The sequence below is a fragment of the Phyllostomus discolor genome, chromosome 9, assembly GCF_004126475.2.
Source record: "Phyllostomus discolor isolate MPI-MPIP mPhyDis1 chromosome 9, mPhyDis1.pri.v3, whole genome shotgun sequence".
NCBI lineage: Eukaryota > Metazoa > Chordata > Mammalia > Chiroptera > Phyllostomidae > Phyllostomus > Phyllostomus discolor.
The window spans coordinates 33,491,929-33,508,840 of NC_040911.2; the positions used below are offsets into that span (position 1 = coordinate 33,491,929).

A 16,912-nucleotide genomic window follows, 5' to 3' on the forward strand; every position below is an offset into this window, starting at 1 on the left:
TAAACATATGCTTTGCATGTGTGTGTGTCCCTGAAGTTTTCTAAATGAGTGCTACATAGCATGTGTCCCTGAGGTTTTCTAAATGTGGCAACAGATAACTGGTACAACCTGCTTATTTTTTAAATGAATTTCAAAGTGCCTTAGTACTTTCATTGTACAAGGTTAATACAATGTGATAAAGACATAGGCATTACAGAAGAATCCAAAGATCTTAAGTCAGAAAATTCACTTGGAGTGCTAAATCTGCTACTTACTGGTTTTGAGACACATGGAAAATTATTTAAATTCATTCACCAGACAACTGGGTAATTGTAAGGATTAAAAGATATGTTATGTCAAACTTGCTCTGTGACCTTGGGCAAGTTACTTAATTGCCTTCATCTCTGTTTTCATTAGTAAAATGTGATTTAGAATGGTTGTTATCTCTCTAGAGCAGTAATTTTTCCACTGGTATGCCACAAGAATTTTTAAAACAAGCAATGACTGACCATTCAGTCAGGTGCACTGACCTCTTTCCCCTTAGATTATCAAATGAAAAGATGACAACAGCCAACACAACAGTAGCCATCTGGTGTGAAGGAATCAAAGTTATACCTCTTTTTGTTAGGTTGGCAAAAACATATATTTTTTGTCTGACACAGAATTTTAGTAATTAATTTATGTGTGCCATGAGATGAACAGTGTTGGAAATCACTGCTGTAGAGTAATCATGAAGGTTTTTTTTAAAGGATATAGAAAATGTAGCAGACAGCTTGGTAGTCAAAAAGTTTTCAATCTATATTAAATTATTTTTTACTATGAGTGACACTTTTAATTTGACAACAGAAGTGAGGCATTGTGGCTAAAGGATTTATAATATATGGTGAAATGCATATATTATTTAAGGAGATCTTCAGGGTCCTGGGTGCAAGGCTCCATCTCCCCAATGCTTCACTTTTTTATTAGCACAAATCAGTTAACTGTCACCTTAGAAATGAAAAAGTCTTCATAATTCGGTGATTTCTTAAGTTTGGTCGTGTAAATGGTACATGAAGGAAGGAAGCAGAGAGAGGGGACATATGAAGTAGCTGGTGGGAAGCCCCCGCGGGTGGTGGCACTCTATGGCTAAGATCCAGGGTGGACAAGACCGTCCTGAGCATTAGGATGCTAAAGGAGAGCGTTAGGTGGAATTACGTTAAAATACTGATGAATTATTATAATTGGCATTTTTAAGTCAGTATTTCTGAAATTTTGTGACTTTGTTTTATTCTGCATAAAATTAGCTGAGTTGTACAGTGTGGTGGACTCCCATGAGATGGCGCTATACAGTGCTAGAAGTAACAGGATTTAGATCCACTAAATCCACACTAGTAGCAATTCAGGTTACAATGACAAGGGTCCTAAATCAAACATAACTGAGAAAGAAGAGTGAGAAAGTGTATAGAGCTCAATAGAAGCAGAGAGGGGACAGGAATCTTTTTTAGCATAAAAGCAGCCAAGTGTGACGGTATGCAACCGCTCTAGAAACTGAAGGCAGACAGAATAGAAATGGCTGGCAATCACAGGACAGCAGTTAACTGAGCTCTGAAAGAACTTTAGAAAGGATTTCTCCATTTTTCAGACTGAAGACAGTGAATATAAATATTTCAGGGTTTTTCTTTATTAGGGTATGGCAATATAAGGAATAATGCCAATTGGAAGACATAAATACCCAAGAGAATTTCTATTCCTCAGAAACCGAGCTTGAGGTCTGCAAAGCCCTCCAGCAAACGATGCCCCAGGCACCAAGACCTTCTGAGATGAAAAATGGAAAAGACGTATCTCCAGAGAGTTAGAGGCTGATTCTGAGTTAATGTGCACAAACACAAGTAGCCCAGAGGTGAGGATGAGGAGGAAAACAATGCAGCTAATGAGAAACATTCTGTGAATAAGCAAAAAGCAAATTACAAGGAATGCCACAGCAAGACAGATAATTTTAAGAAAAAGCAGTCCCTCTTTTCATAAATCCTATTTAGTTTGTGTAATAAAAAGTCTTAGTCTATTGCTGCTGATCAGTAACTTGATGTATCAGAATAACATTATCCCCACTCCATGCCTAGATGCTGACATGCCATTATCCCCTAATCACTTTCCTAAAAATTAATTTTCCATGTCTGCCTTTAGAGTTTCCTGCTGAATGGGTCTCACTTTTCTGTAATTTGATGGAGGGAACAGTTATAATCAGAGGAGCTAAAAATAAACAGAAGGGGTCCTGAATCCTAGTCCCAGAGCTACCATCAACCTCAACTTGGGCATTTAATTCCTCCCTGGTGAAGGCAAGGAGGTCCAACTAAACAGATATTATTTGTTAGCAGGTTTCTGTGAGAAACATTGCTCTATGAAAATATTGCAGGACAAAAATAAAAGCAGCATGGAAATAGCATCAAAAGAGCACAGGAGTTTCTTTTAACAAACATACAGACACTGCAGAAGTTATTCTTTACCTTCAACAAGGAAGCCTTAAAATTTTAACATGGATGTCTGAAATTGATACTGTCAAACTCGTATTTCCTCAAAAGGGCCCAAATATTTAAACTATTCTTCCCTAAGATCATGTGTGAACTAATGTTACCACTGAACCCATTCATTCATTCATTCATTCAATAAACATATTTTTGAGCAGGTATTTTCTAGGTGCTAGGGATAGAGCAGTAAAAATAAACAAGTACACAAAAAATAAAATTCCCAGTCCTCATGAAACTTGCATTCTAATGGGAGAAACTGGACAAATATTAATTAATTAATATGAGTAAATGTATGTGTGTATATCCATACAGATATTAGCAGGTGTAGTGTTTTGGAGCAAAATAGGGGGAGAAAAAGTCAGGAAGATTATAAAAGGCTCCAAATTGTTCAAAGTGAGTTTCATTGACCTTTGAGTAAAGATCTCCACAAGGTGAGGCAATGAACTGTCTAGGCCAAAGGAATAGTAAGAGACTATAATGTCCCTGAGCCAGGTACATGCCTATGTATTACAGGAAGAGCAAGGAGGATGGTGTGGCTGAATTAAAATGGGTGAGGGGGAGAATTGTAGGAGGTGAGGTCAGGGAGGATCTGGAAGGCACAGCAAGTTAAGGCTATTGACTATTGTAACATTTTTAGCTTTTTAGTTTAGGAAGCCATCCCAGGGATTTACAAAGGAGGTTTTATGACATATTTTACATGCATTCTCTGGCTGCTATGATGAGTAAAGATTGAAAGAGCAGGAAGGTGTGGCAAAGGCAGAAGCAGAAGGTTATCGTATAATATAGGCAAGATGTGAGAACAGAGTGGACAAAGGTGGAAGCAATAATACTAGGAATAAGTGACTGTTTTCTGGATATGTTCTGAAGGTAGTGCTGGCTACCTTTTTGTAAACCAATTACAGATGGGACCTGGGATATGCCAGCGAAAGAAGACTCAAAGATATTTGACAGCAAAGGTTTTGAGTGAAAAAATTGGATAGATGGGGTTGCCATTAGCTAAAATGGGGAACATGAGAAGCCAGAATATGCTTGCTTTACAGAGAGGAGAACTGAGGTCAAGTTTTTAGTTTTGAACATGTTAAGATTGGCATGCCCTCCTGTATTCAAGAGAAAAACCCAAGTAAGCAAGCAGATATAGATGCTGGAGTTCTGGAAATGTCCAGACTACACCAATAAATATAGGAGGCTTCAGCATAAGTCAGTGTTTATAGCCATGAGACTGGATAGCGTTAACAAATGAATGAATGAAAGCAGAAAAGAAAAGCAGTCCATGGAAATGAGCCCTGAACATTCCATGTTAAGCACCTGGGGAAAGAGGCATTATCCACCAAGGTGACTGAAGGGGAATAGTCCACAGGGCTGAAGGAGGACCAGGGGAGTGATGGATCCAAGGAGAAAAGAGTTCTTAGGTAAGCCAACTGAGAAGTGACTATAACTGACTAACAGATTTAGCAAAGTGAAGGAAGTAGAGTGTCAATGGAGTATTCTCTCAGTAAAGAACGCTTTATCAGTGGAGAGGGAAACAGAGGAAGAGAATATGTATGGAAGAGGACATGTATGAGAATAGCAGGTGTTTAGATCTGCAGCAGTTGCCTTTGAAAGAGGAAGAAGGAATGGACACAGTGCCTGCAGTTTGATTCCAGATTCCATAATTCCACCTGTGCCAATGATGAAGAACTTCAAATGGGAGGAAAAGCATGAAGGGTTTACAGGAACAATTATAAATGACACATGGACAAAAACAAGGAGGGGTGGGAACAGAGGAGGGAGGAATGAATGACTGGGGTGGTGGGGGAGGGTGGGGAGAAAGGCAGGAAACTTTACTTGAACAACAATAAAATTCAAAAGTATTTAATAAAAAATACAAAAAAATTCAAATGGGATTAGTCAGCCAAGATATGTCTTTTCCTGCAAACACATTGAGCTATAGCAGGAGCTGCCACAGAACACGCAGAGAGTGGGAATTAACCAGGACTGGGGTGAGAATGAGGAACTGAGAGAAGACCAAGAAAGTCAAACATGTGTGCAAGGGAGTGACGTGACTGAACATAGTATTTAAGCTGAGAAGAGAGGAATGAAAACATGAAGATAGCAAAGACAAGTGAGATCACTATTATTTAAAAGTCCCATTGTGAAAAAATAGAAAGATTGTTGAAGGGCACTTGAGGAAGTGAGCCAGAAAAATCAGATGTGATGGTCTGAATGTGGGACATTTAAAATTAGAATTATGGGGTTACGTTTGCAAGGAACACTAAAACCTAAGATATGAGGATGAGTGTAACAGGTCGAAGGAAGCTGTTGAACAAAATTAAAAGAGAGGAGGTCAAAGAATTGAGTGTTCAAGGTATTGGAGGAATAATCTACATGGGTGTTGAAATTGTGATAAATTATGCCAAGAGCAGTGTTAGACAGCACCAACTATGTTTGGGGGGGGGGAATCAAGGTCTTATTCCTGAAACTTATTTTTATGTGTGCCTAAGAATTTGTAAAAAGGCTTAAGGGAATAGATCAACAAGAAGTACACACTATATTTGAATTGACTATGGGAGGAGCTTTAAGTTGTGCTGAGATTACTAAGCATTCGAAGCTCTCTCATGCTTCTCTTTGTGTGCTCTAGGCAACATATTTTATTTTATTGATCAAAATCTCATTTACAGTCCAATTAATGCAGTGGAGAAAACATGGCACATGCCAAGGCCCTCCATTCTTCACGGTGTGCACCGTGAGTCTGGCCAGGCGAAACCAATTAATTCAAGGGAGCAAAAGAAAAAGATTTCGTTTATCCTTATTAAGAGCCAGTAATTCCTTCTGCTCATGCCAAATCTGGGGAAATGTTGATATCAAAGTAACTGTGTCTTATAGTTTGGGACCCTTTTTAAATTTCATCTTTTAACTTATTTTGAGATTTAGTGAAAATGCCAGTAACAACATTTAAACCTACATACTTACATGTAAACATGTATAGAAAGCACAGTTTTACCAAGGGTATGTCCTATTTTGTTCTCCTAATTGAATAAAAGCTGTCACTCACACTCTTGCAACTTGCTAGCATTTCCTTTCAGAGACACGGGGCAATTCACTTTGCCATCCTGTTGCTAACAGGTACACACCTAAATCAATCATATGCTTAAAGTGCTGAACATATGAATGCAGAATAGGGTGCTTGTTATCAGTCTGCAAAATACCATCTTTTGAGTATTGTTTGATTTTATTCATCCTTCAATGGAGATTATAATCTACTGTATTCAAAGTGCTATCAATTTTGGTGCAAAATTTCTTGTCAAGAGACTTCTTATAAACTGATACTGTGATGTGACTGATCTATTTTCCCTCAACTAACAACTATATAAAATTATAGGTTGCTTTGCTTTTCTTATGTATAAAGAAAAAAAGATATGATTTGGCATAAACAACCGTTATCTTTTATTAATGCATATCCACTTAAAATAAAACCAGCATAAGTTATGAATAAATAAATATGCTAAGGCTATATGTCCTTGAACTTTAAAAGCTGACTTGACAACCTATAATAAAGCCTTATTTTCGAACATTTCTTTGTGATATAGACAGTGTCACATATTTTTAAATGGCCTAAAAATAAATGGCATGGTATCAGGTCCAAGTCAATGGTTGCAATATATTTTCTTAATTTATTTTTGTTTGTCAAAAGAAGGGTTATTTAACATCTAGATACAGTTGTTAATATGAAAAGGCTGTGCAATTATTAAAATTTTTGAGTTGGCCAGGAATTAAAAAGAAAATAATTCATATTGAATTTTACATATAATCCATAATAATGAAAACTTGAACAAAATGCAGAGGAAAATAAATTTTCTTTAATAGGCAAAAATTTTTATAATACTATATGAGATTTAAAGATGACATCAGGGAATGATCTGAAATGTTATTTTGCAAAATAATGATAGTGCTCATTTTTTTATGTACTTAGCATTGATTTATATACATCTTTTACTCCCTTCTGCCTTGATCCAGACTATGATCCAATTGCTAATTAAATGTAAAATCTTCAGCTGTAGATGTCCCTTTCTGTTTTGCCATTGCTATTCTATCTTAAAGCACAAAACAACGTGAAGGGGCACCCTAACTCCTCAGGAATCTCAGACATCACAGTGTGCTCAACACACTCTACATTCCCTGACTGAGAGCTCCATCAAGCCCTGGGCTACTGGATATTTAATTCATGCATCTTTGGCAAACATTATCTCATCTGCAACATGAATAATACATGCTCCCAACAATTCAAATTTGTGTTACCACTACCAACACAATAATGATGTAAGTTCAGCATCTGCTGTATAAAGTGGAAAGGATCTAACAAAGAACAAATAAAAACCAAAAGTATAAAGTAAAAGATCTCTACTGTTTCCTGAAATCTGTGCCAGGTCTAATGCTGGGTCAAGTGTAGCTGCCAACCTCTCCTGCTTTTGAAGTTCCGTAGCATTTTATCTCCTCTCTTTTAGCGGTAAACTCTGTTCCATCTTACAGCTCCCATAATGGGAGTAAAGTGAAAACAAAGAATCTTTACCACTCTCCAAAACTCACTCTCTGAATTTCTATAGCAGGAACTCCACGTGGAGACCAGTTCTGGGTAGGGAACTACTACTTAAACTCATAGCCAACTGAAAATATTGTTCACATTTTTTTCAAGCTCACTCTCATTTCCCTGCATGAGCTGGGAATTAGTGGAGATAGTTAAGTGGGCACAAAACCAGCGAGGATGCTCATTCTCTCAAAGTGCTGCGCCATTCTGAGTAAGAGGCTAGAGAAGACATTCTAGCTCCAAAATACATGTATTCCAAGTGAGTTGTTACATTTCTGATGTGGAGCATGGAATCCCTATTTCCTGTCCATGCTAAGAATTGCTAAAAATAGGAGGAAACCCTAAATAAAAGAGGCAGACCCTCCACACAGGCATAGTGAAGTATCTAAAATGAATAGTTATATGATACCATTTCTCCTCTTGTTATTCATAAATGGAACTTTCAAATGCTAATTAAGCTCAAGGGCAACCAATGTAAAGACCACATAGACCAGACTTCGCTGTGGGAATATATCTAAGTTCTGGCCAAGACAATATATCCAGAAGTGGTGGTGAAACTTTTAGGAAGTGTCCTGCTGTTCATGTGCAGATGAAATGGCTTAAACTGGAACAGGCACCTTGGATCATGAAACAGAAGTCAAACTTTGAAGGTGGTGAAGAAGTTGGGTAGAGAAAACCTAGTCCTTCAGGACCACAGAGGCCCTGTACATATCCATACTTTTACATAAGATAAAAATAATTATCTCTTATTTGAAGCCATTGTCATACTATTCTTTTTCCTGTCACATGCAGATGAAACTTATCATAACTAATGCATTAGAGGAGGCTAATTGTCTCATTTTATTAGAAGCATTCAGAAATAATTATGAAGCACTCCCTTTCACAGGTGTTCCTATGAGATGATTTCAATATTATATGCATTTCAAGGGGCCTAATAGCATTGAATAATGTAATTAATACAACCCATTTTGATCCCTCATCCATCTCCTCTGAATCCCACAGTTCCCTTCCAGGCTTTTAATGTAGTGTAATCACTACAAATGGTCACAAAATTTTTGGTTGTCCTTCCAGCCACCACATCGGGTTGCCCTGCCCTGACCACCTGAGGTCAGGTAGCTATGTAGACTAACTTGGTCAGTGAGATGTGAGGAGGAGCCACATACGAGATCTGTCCAGAAAGCATCCATCTCTGTAATAGGAAAAATCAAGACATTTATCGAAGAAGAAACAAGATACTAGAAACATTGTACATAGGACAATAATGCCTCAGTCCCCTTCAAAATAGGCACCTTGGGACCTCACATAGTTCTCCCAATTGCCATCTACTGTCCTACTACATTTTCCTGAATTTCATCAATGGTCTGAAAGCCCTTCCCTTTCAAAGGTGATTTTAGTTTTGGGAAAAGCCAGAAGTCACAGGGCACCAAATCTGTTCTGTAGTGGGGGCAGAGTAAGTAGATGTTTTGGCAAAAAACTCTACATAAGACGTGATGCATGAGTGGCCACATTGTCATGATAAAGCTGCCAATCACCAGTTGCCCCATAGCTGGCCTTTCTGAATCATTCAAATTTTTTCTTTGAAGGAATGTTCAAGCTTAAAGCAAAATTTGATACAGATTTATTGCTCTAGTAGCTCAGTCATTTTTAATGTGACAGCCACACAGTGCACATGCTCACTCAACAGTGCCTACCACCCTCACTGACTAACATAGTGAAGCCATTATTGCTCATGCATGCACATTCCAGTCCACTGTCCTTTACAGCCAGGTTACACTGATGTCACACAAGCTGTTCCTGTTATATTAGCAATGGCTGGACTTTTTCTGGACAGTCCTTGTGTATCACTTCAGTGAGAAAGTTATATAAACTCACCAGATTTATGATGCCCCTTCTCTCCACAGTGATGATTATAAGAGTACTTGTCAAGACAGCAATTTGTGATTCTGGGGCCTGAATAAAGGCTATAAATGACTCCATCAAAACTCACAAAAAATAAAGTATAACAAGACATGACATAAACTTCATTTTATTAAAATGCTAATTTGTGAGATAGGAGGGTCTTTGCAGGTAGCTCTCTAAGCAGTTATTATGACCCAAATAATCCCGTGCAGGACTTTATAATGAGAGAGAAAGCAATTTCTTAAAGATTGAAGTGAAATGTCAAAGTTTTCCTTTGCCTGCAGGTTTTCTCTCTCCACTGGACTCCCCAGTGTACTATTCAAATACTCTAGGGTCTCCCTTCCTAAAGCATCTTTCTCTCAACTATGACTTTTCTATGTTTTTGGTACTTACATATGCTTGTTTCATTTTTAAAGTATAACAGGCCTACAACACTCTATTAGTTTCAAGTAAAAAACAATATTTATATATATTGCAAAGTGATCATAATAAATCCAGTTAACATTCATTAACAATACAGAATTTTTTTCTTGTGATGAAAAATGATCTAGTTTCTTAGTAACTTTCACACATGTCATACAATATTATTGTAAAAGTCACCAAGCTGTCCATTGTTTCTCATGTCTTATTTGTTCTATAAATGGAAGTTCGTGCCTCCTGACTCCTTTTACCCATTACTCCAACTTCCAGTCGCTAGCCTCTGGCAACCACCAATCCCTTCTCTTTACTTCTGAGCTTTCAACCTGTGCCTTTTCAAGAGACTACCTCATGTAGCTCCTTGATTCTGTTTCCAAACATCTACAAAAGTAAGTTTATACCACCTCCCTCCACCTCATATCTCTCATCATTTATATCCACAATCACTCCTAAATCCCTACCGTTCTATTGAAAAGGCTGTCTGTAAGCATACAAATCACCCCATAGTGACCCAAACTAATGGCTTCACCTTCCTCAACCACTTTGCCTGTCAGGCCTCTGATGACATTTCTCCATGGCTATAATGATAAACTCCCCTGGGGAAGCTTTCTTGGCCCTCTTACCTCTCTAACTTCTGCCACCACCAAGATTCCCCAGTCAACCTCATCTTCACTGACTCTTTTTAAAATTTCTCCAGATGAGCTCATCAGTCCCATAATTTATAAGCTCATGTTTCAAATTCTGTGCCTACAGCCCCCAAACTCACTCAGCAATTACTCACAAGCCTCAGAGAGCACTAGTTCTCATAACCAACAGAAATCATTCTCTTCTGTCTCAATTTCAGACCACCTCATCTGTTCTCTGCTATATCTCAACCCTGTATGCTAAAATTCTCAGTCATTGACCCCTCTTCCCCCATAACACATACTCAGTCAAGTTCTTAATCTAATTCTTTTTCTGCCCATTGCTGGCCAACCCATATTGTATTATATCCTCTGTACTTGCTCTATGAAATAGTTTCTTTATTGACTTGCCTGCCTTCATTGTCTACTCATGCCAACTTTTCGTTCATGAAATCTCCTAAATTATCTCTCTTAATTCTTGATTTGGTATTTCATCTTTATGAAAGGAAGGGAAAATTCTCATTGCATTGCAAAACCCTCTAAATCTGACTTTATGAGATATTAATTTTATGTTACCACACTACCCAACTAGCTCCATAATTCAAATCCTCAGATGACCCTGTGTGCCTCAAATATTTTCCTTTCTCAGGTTTCTTCTTCTCTGTTACATTACTTCCTTTGTTCCTATCTTTTTTTGAAATATAATGTAGCTTTTATTAAATAGAGGAAAGGGAAATTCAGCTGAGTGATGCAAAGGATCCAGTTTGAGCAGATTCCACAAGATCTCTTCCATTCTCTGTGATCTCTCTATCCAGGCAAACTTGGGTTGTCTCTCTGATCCACAGAGGCATTTGGACAGTGACCACTTCAGGGAGCTGGCTCCTTCTGTGGAGCACGTGACAATCCTCCCTCTGTCCCAGGAAGTAGTGGCAGAGGGCACAAGAGTTCTCACAGAACCACTCCCCAAGTAAGCTTGGGGTGACTCTTCAGGAGTTTCTTATGACACTATTTTAAAAGATCTGAACAGAAGGTAAGGCAAAGAGCCATGTCAAGCAGTGTTGTGTGGCAAATGAAATGTCTCTGTCTATGGCATCGTGGTGTATAAGAGAGCATTCTGCATGGCATGGGCCCAGTTCTCAGTGGAAGGTGAGGTCCAATGCACAGGACCCACACCCACGGATAGGTTCTCCCATGCGGAATCAGACCTGCATTGTACCCTGACTGCTTTGAGACTTGCTTTCTGCTAAACTCCCTCACCCTGAACTGAGGCAGCAAGTGCTTACTATAACTTCCTAAAGTCTGTGCTAAACCTTCCAAGGATGAGTATAGCCAGTTCAACCACTTGTCCCTTTGCATTTGCAAATATCCTTCTTCTGAGATGTGATTAGTGGCATCCTCTCCTTTGTTTTCTGTAAAAGGTAACTACCTAAAGCAAACCTCTGTATAGTAAATGAGGACCATCATGTAATGTGCCCAGAAAAGCAATAAAAGCTTGTCAAGGCAAGGGTCAAAAAGGTCTCCCCTTGAGAAAGTGGCCGTGCCTTCCCTTTTCCTCCACAGGACTCAGTAGTCCGTGTGAATTTGTCTCATGTCTCATCCACAGTGGTGGGTGACCCAAGTCTAATTAGGCATTGTATGGAGACAATGACACACTGCCCTCCCCCCGCCCCAGCCCAACCAGTCAGTGTAAACAAACTTCCCTGGTTTGGCTAAGAGTTCATAGGTATGAGCCTCAGAGTAATCCTGCTGAGCTTGGGTCAGGTTGGCTGGCAGCATTACACGTCTGTAGCCATCACAGAAGGAAAAGCGGTGGTGAAGCAGGGCACGGGGATGCCTTTCTGGACCCCTGGGCTTACTGCTCACCACCAGGAGTCCTGACAGTTTCGACAGCTGACTTAAAGAAAGCATCTAGCAGTAGGTTCTGAAGTTCTGGGTTTCCATCAAATGCATAGTTTATTATTCCTAGGGATATGCTTCTGCTAATGCAGCCCACACCCCTCCACATCAAGGCAATGGCACCCTTTTGAGGGTCAGCCAAATTCAGTGGCTGCCTGTCTTAGCACCATAAAGCCTTGAGCATAGGAGATGATCTTGAAAGCATAGAGGGCCTTTTGTATGTCCTCAAGGAATGATTTCTTATTGCCTTAAAGCTGGATCTTCTGACGTCCCTTCAGCTTTTTGCTAGGTTGAATCCCCTCATCCTTCAATGATGACAAGCATCAGGCAAAGACTGCTTCTCTGATGAGGGTGATGTACTCACCGTACTCCAGGGCTGAGACGGCAGTCCACTTCCCCATGCCCTTCTGCCCTGCACTGTCCCTGATCTGCAGTGGAGTGCCATCGCTGTCTTGGAACTTGAGAATACTGGCTGTGGTTTCAATCAGGAATGAGTCTTACTCCAGTCCTCAAATGCCTGTGCCATCTCATTGTGCTCCACACCCAGGACATCCTTCATCAGGTGGTAAGACTCAGATCAGCTGCATGTCCCCATACTCGATCCCATTGTGCATCATCTTCACAAAGTGCTCTGCTCCCTCCTGCCCCACTCAGTCACAGCAGGGCCCTCAGGTTCCTACTTTTGCAGTGAGTGATGCCCTGGAAGATCATCTGGATGTTACACCAGGCTTCTTCATTCCCTCTGGGCATAAGCGCCAGGCCATACTGGGCCCTTTTCTCTCCACCACCAATGCAGCTCACCGCAAACAAGACTCCGTTGGCCTTGAGGTCTCTATATCATCTTGTGGTATCCCTGTATTCAGAATTCCCTCCATCAGTGATAATGTCACCCATGTCCAACAATGGTACCAATTTTTCAATGAAATCATCAACAGCCTGACTAGCCTTCACAAGCACTACGATCTGCCGAGGCTTCTTCCACTTGGAGACCATCTCCTCCACGAAGTGAGCACCAATCGCTTTGGTTCCCTTTGCTTCATTGGCCAAGAAATCATCAACTTTGAAGACTGTCCTGTTAAAAGCACAGACCACAAAGCTCTGGTGATTCATATTCAAAATTAAGTTCTGGTCCATGACAGCCAATCCAATCAGTGCAACATCGGCCTGGGCCATGGCAGCAGCAGACCGGGCAGGAGCAAAGAGAGGAAAAACACAGCACCTGTGGCCAAGGCTGAGTTCCACTGTCCCCTGTTACATGTCTTTGCTACACTTTGTCTTTTGATCTCCCCAGTGTACCATAAACCATTCTCTGTGTTATAATCTTGGTATTTGCAGCACCTAATCAATGGATAAATAGGCAGATAAATATATAGATAAGAAAATATAGACATATTATTATATTCTGAGAATACACACACACACACACACACACATGCAATAAAAAATCTAGGCTTGTATCATTTTTTTGGTACAGATCAATAGACCTGCTATAGTTTCTTTTATTTTTACTACTATTTTCCTCTCAGTCAAGCTCAGTATAAAAACTAGTTTTCACACTTTGTAAAAGTTCACATTATCAAAAAGCAAATCTTTCATTTAGGCAAAATGTATCTTATGGTCTTTTATAGAAGAGGAAAGTCAGTGCTACATTACTTAGAAACAGTTTCAGAATGCTGTAAAGTAAAAGCTGTAATGAATAACTTGCCCATGCTTTGTATGCTGAGACATTTTTGAGCAAATCTTAAAAGCAATGCACAGGGATTTAGTCATGAGAATTTCAGCAAGATTAATGGAAGCAATGTTCCTTAAATCCCCTGGCACATCTGAAAATTTCCCGTGTGCTATCAGTGATGTCTTTGTGACTTAAAATTCTGGCTTTGGTTTCAGGTTGCAGATTTAAGGAAGCAATGAATGTGTTTCATACTGGAAACCTTGTAGCCTCAATTCTGTGATAACAGGATATCAAGTTTCGATGAAAACCTGGAGACGATCTACTTTATCTGATACTTGACTTCTCTCTGCCACGCTGGTCAAAGTAGCCATGCCACCTCCATTCAAGCAAGAAAATCATTGCCTGCCAAATGTCGATTTCATTTAGATAAAGATTGAAGTAATTTAATTTATGATGGTAAGAGATATGAATTTTAAAACTTTAGGAAAAGAAAAGTTAATCATTGCATAGCTTCCGAAATACCCCAGTGAAGCTTGAAGCTCCAAATGACCATTGAAGGAAGTTCATGAAAAGCAGACTTCACGTCCATTTAGTGTAGGCTCATTGATGTGAGAACATTCTCGAAAGCGGTCTCTCTATGGTTAGCTGGTCATGGGATAGCTCTTGTTTACAAATATCCTTAGGATGTGACATTTGTCAAAATCTCTCCCCAAGTGGGAAATTTTCATCCTTTTAAGGTTAGACGCAAGAATATTCAGGAGGTCTAAGAATAAACTTAGCCAATAAACAAAATAGTTATTTTGAAGAGTTGAAATGTTCTGGAGGTTTCTAAAATGAATTATTTCTTTCAGGGGTCTTCCGTATCACCAATACCCCACTTAGATTTGATGGGATATTCTGAAGATTCGGTGTCAGTCCCATCCTGATTTAAGTCTGCAGCGAGGCCCAGCTATTGCTAGAGACCTAACAACTAGCATGCTAAAACCCCACATTCTTCTACCTCTAGTTACGAGCTAAAATACATTAATCTTTAAAAACCTATTCTTTGCTGTAAACTTTATGGCACAATTTTTTCCCTGTCAAAATTATTTTAAGCAACTTCTGGAACACACTAAACTTCCACTAAATGTGGCATCACTTTAAGCCAAAAGAATGTCAACAACAAACATATTTTAACATGAAATATAATCTATATCTCCATATAGATCACTGTTTCTAATGCAGAAATCTGCCAGAGTGCCAACCTAAGAGAAAGAAAACCAATCTGTTTTAAATGAAAAAGCTGAGAGTTCAAAGAACAGGAAGCCACAGTCTAGGCATTTTACACTTTGATTCATAAAATTACTACGCAGTATGCTTCTGCGGTACTATTGTTTCCACTGGCACTAGGTAGACCCTTCCTATCTTGAAAGCAATTCTTAATTTAGCCTGAATAAAGATCATAATCACTTAAATATCAAGGAATGAAGCAAGAAACTCTCTGATTGGAAGTCTATATGCTCTTGTGGAGAAAGGAGATGAAGAGTGTGTATTACAAAAATACTGTTCTTTTGATTTAGAAGGACAGTAACTAGGTCTGAGAAGAACAGCCTGCAAGTTGTGCTGATAGGTCATGCAGAATCTCACATAACACCACTGGGAAAATGGAGATAAGAAGCTGACAGAGGGTATTTTCTGGAACTTGTGGAGTATTTAGAGCCTGAGAGACAAGGAAGAATGATGAAGGACAAGACAGAATAACGTCTCCGAGACTTTCCTTCTAAAGAGTGGATGAAGAAAGGGAAAATATGTGATTACAAGATGTCAAAAGAGACCTACCCTGAACTTCAGATGCCTGGGAGGAAAAGCTAGCATCTAATATTGAGAGACTAAATACTTTGAGGCACCAAGAATACCACATCTTTAGGCATCAAAGTCATTGAGAGTTGGCACATTTTTAGCCACATTCTCCTAAAGTAGATTTGATCCAGAGTCACAGGAACCAAAAGATGTTATGAAACCTTCAACTGAAATAGCTTTTGCTCTGATAGCAAGGGTGTAGACAGGCATTGCTGGAGAGAATGGCAAAAAGGCTGGAAGATGAAGAAAAGGAAATGAAAGTAAGATTAAAATTTTATGTGATTAATTCTGTTAATATGGACCCTTTGGGAGAGAATTTCTAATTTGCTCCTCTTTAACATACACATGACTTGTCATTGTTGTTAGATGTGTTCTCCTTTGTCTTAGTGTTCAGTAGGTGAAGAGCTAAATAAGCGTGGAGAAAGTATTTCAGGCAGACCTGCCTAAGACAGTAAGTGGAGTGTCATCATTTCAATGTTGGTGACTTGAATAGAAGCTGGACATTTGTCCCCTAGATTTATGTGGCAAACAACTGGCTTTCTTTTGGACATAATTTTACCCTTTACTCTAGGCAGATGATTAATCTTCAGTGTTGGAAGATCGTGTCTTTGTCATTATGTACTCTTAGACGCACATGTCTCTCCTGCCAAGTGACCACACTCTAGAGGAAAAATGTAGGTTAAAGCATAAGAAAGTTCTTATTTGTTCATGTCCTCAGTACACTTGAGTGGCTTTTATATGCTACCCAGTTTTAGCAAAAACCAAAGTACAGAAGTTCAAAGAAAACTTCTAACATGTATAATTATCCTTGTCTGAGATTATGCTCGTAATTACATAATTGAGATCAAAATGCTCTACGTGGTTATGGTGGGCAGCCATTCCTTCTAAAACTGACCCAAAATCACTTTTCTGTGTAAAAACTTTCTCTAGCCACTCTCCACAATCAAACAAGAAAGTTGTCTAATTTAGTCTAGCTTGTAGCATCCCTGAGTAAAAATAAACTCCTTCAAACCATATTTCTGGAAAAGAACATGCTTCCTAGATTTACACAAATGGCACGAGAATCTTGGACTTTGAAGTCAATCTGATTCAGGTTGTCTAGGTATGACTATGCAGTAGTACCTGGAGTAGTACCGTTTGTACTTTAAATTGTGACGTTATGAATATAGCAAAAAAAAGTCTCAGGAAGAGTTTAACACACAATTTTTTTGAGAACCATATACATTTTTATGTCTACTGTACAAGGTAAATTATAAAGAATACACTGAAGGTTTTTGTAACAAATTCCAGTTCCTCTTGCCAAAAGTAGAGAGTAAAATGTGCAATCCTGTGGCTAATTTCTAATTTACTGGATATTCTTCTGTGTTTACAGATATCGGTCTTCTCCCATGGAGCCCAGTCTTCTCTGAAAAATGCACTTTGCTTATCACAAACTGTAGGCATGATAAAAGTTGTTCGTGAATGTAGGATAAATACATATGGCTTGCATCTTTCTGTCATCTTAATGTGTGTTTCTTTGGTT

The 16,912-nt window shown here is 39.0% G+C and overlaps 1 pseudogene; it reads right to left on the reverse strand.

Moving 5' to 3' along the window:
• Positions 1 to 11,603: 11,603 nt before the first annotated feature.
• Positions 11,604 to 13,052, reverse strand: LOC114505989 (annotated as a pseudogene).
• Positions 13,053 to 16,912: the final 3,860 nt, after the last annotated feature.